The following is a 2,470-nucleotide window of genomic DNA, read 5'->3' as shown; positions in this document are numbered from 1 at the left end:
CCAATCAACCTAAGTATGGGATGTGACGGGGATTATTATTATTGCTATAAATCGACAATGTAATGAACTGCATACAATATACAAAACAGTTGTTGTACAAAACAATGATATTTTTCAAAAACATCACATTTTCAAAAAGATCATGTTGTAATGGGTTTCTTTATTATTATTGTGTGTACCAGCCATCATATTTCCCTTTCCCAGGCTGGACCTTCTCTTGTTGGTGTCGGGCCACTCAAAGTCGTCCTCCAGCCACGTGTTGACCAGCGCGTTCTTGTTGTCCCAGCTTCTGTCACTGCTGGAAGGACGGGGATAGGTCAAGACAGGGGGCACAGGACAGGCACAGACAAAAGACAGACACAGAGACGCACACAGAGGAACAGAAACAGACAGACACACACCTCTCACTGTGCTTCTTCCACAGCAGGTAGGTAGTCAGCCCCACCACAGTGACCAGCAGGGTGGCGCTCAGCACCCCCAGACCCGCAAACAACCCAGCTTTACTGACATTGCCAGTGCAGTCGCTGCCCATGAACCAGGTGCTGTCAGAGTGCGGGCAGCTGCAAATGGGGGGGACAGAACTGGGCGTCAGTGGGTCGGGGGCAGCACATTTCCTTGCTTCTGATCATAAGTGGGTGAGAATTAAATGTCTTCAAGTCAATTGAAGGCTCATAAAGGGTGTCTTACAGGCAATTGGGTCCGGCCCTGGTGACCTGGCACTGACCCCGGTTGCAGTTCTTGCTATCCGAGTGTCGGGCGTCACAGCGGGAGATGCAGTTGATCCGAGAATCAATGTAGACTATGAAGTGCTGCCTGTAGTCCTGGGGCACCTGGCTGTTACACACAGCTGTGGGGTCAAGCAGGAACAGTGTTGTTTCGGGATGGGGTGTCAAGCGTTCTCTCCCTCTGACTCTCTCTCTCTCCCTCCAAGTATTTCATACCTAACACATACATCACACAGCTTCTCTCTCTCTCCATTTCTTTGTCTCTCCCTCACTCCCCCCTCTCTCTCTCAGCACTAACCCCTGGCTGCCACCTGCCTCCCCACCTCTTCACCCCTGCATACAAACCATCTGCTTTAAAAGTGTCTGTGTCCTTCTTGACTTCAATAAATGTCACATTGAAATTGAGACAATTTTTATCTGAAACACAAAGAAACAATAATATGCATCATACAGGTGCATTACACAGTGGCAGTTTAGTTTAGCACAGTACTATTAAATTAATTGTAAAGACACATCAACTAGAGTCAGTACAGTAGAGTACCGTCATTTGTGTTCTATATACAGTCCGGTGAAATGGTACAGCACATTTCTGTAAGACTACCTGGTACAGACGCAGTGCCTAGTGTCAGTACAGTGCAATACAGTCCGTTAATAAGACTGCTTACAGTTGCATCAGCCCCAGTCTCTCTGTAGCGCAGGATCTAACAGAAGGTGTCACCTGTGCTGTCGACAGAGCAACTCTTGGTCTGGTTCAGGACCTCTGTGATGTTCACGACAGTCTTGTCATACACCTGGGCAGCATCCTCCTGGTTCTTGATGTTCAGTATGACTTCATGGTCCACTACGATACTGCCAGGCCTATGGGCGCACATACAGACATGGGGCATTGAGTGGGTCTTCTAGGGCTGGTGCCACCCACTGAGCACCCTATAAAATGAGAAAACCGTTAAATAGAACAATCACAAAAGCTCTGTGTTATTGTTGGGGTTGGGGGGGACTGGGGTGCCCAGCAGAAACAGTTTACCTAGGGCACTGAAAACCCATGCACTGGTCCTGGGTATAGTAGGATGAGAGGCACAATGCAGAACTGGGGATCCCCAAGACACACATAAAGCTGCAGGGTTCATAGTCACTGTCCTGCCGTGGCACTGTGTAGTGCTGAGTGGGAGGTATAATTGACTGAAGACGGCAGTGCTTTTGAAGGATCAGTAGGTGACCAGTTAGTGGAAACCAAGTTTTGTAGCAGAAGGGGCAGTATAGTAGTAGCACTGTGTTGTTACACCAATGGCCTGCCTTTGTGTGGAGACCAGCAGTACTGACATAAATATGACACTCTCATTGTACATACAGAAAGCCAGGGAAAGCCAGGCTTCTGTAAGGGTGGGTGCCTGTGAAGTGGGACATGTACTTGTGTCTGTTTGGCTGTGCTCTGTGTGGGGAAGGGAACACGGGGAGATACTGTACCTGAGCTGCAACACTTTCACTCCACGGTAACCTGAGATGTTGCAGTACACTTTACACATCTGCAAGAGACAAAGCAGTTTAAGCTCTATATGGGTTATAGTACAGGGCCCAGACTGTACCATAGGACCAAAGTTGATCCGAATCCAACATTTTATTAACCTTCTGTATAGTAGAGATAGAGCTGATTTTAACATGAATGTGTGTTTCCATCACTTGTGCTTTTTAAATCAAGTTTGAATTACCTTGGGCTCTATTTTGCAACTCAGCCTGAGGATTTGTGA

General features: G+C 47.6%; 1 long non-coding RNA gene across 1 annotated transcript; it reads right to left on the bottom strand.

Moving 5' to 3' along the window:
* Nucleotides 1-693: 693 nt before the first annotated feature.
* Nucleotides 694-1,577, bottom strand: LOC136768171 (uncharacterized). Its single transcript, XR_010821950.1, has 3 exons — nucleotides 1,444-1,577; nucleotides 1,071-1,142; nucleotides 694-847 (listed from the first exon to the last, which is right to left on the bottom strand). It is a non-coding gene; the product is annotated as an uncharacterized LOC136768171 (long non-coding RNA).
* Nucleotides 1,578-2,470: the final 893 nt, after the last annotated feature.

The sequence above is a fragment of the Amia ocellicauda genome, chromosome 14, assembly GCF_036373705.1.
Source record: "Amia ocellicauda isolate fAmiCal2 chromosome 14, fAmiCal2.hap1, whole genome shotgun sequence".
Classification (NCBI taxonomy): domain Eukaryota; kingdom Metazoa; phylum Chordata; class Actinopteri; order Amiiformes; family Amiidae; genus Amia; species Amia ocellicauda.
Note: the sequence above shows the minus strand (reverse complement) of the source record. Positions and strands in the feature narration are given on the sequence as shown.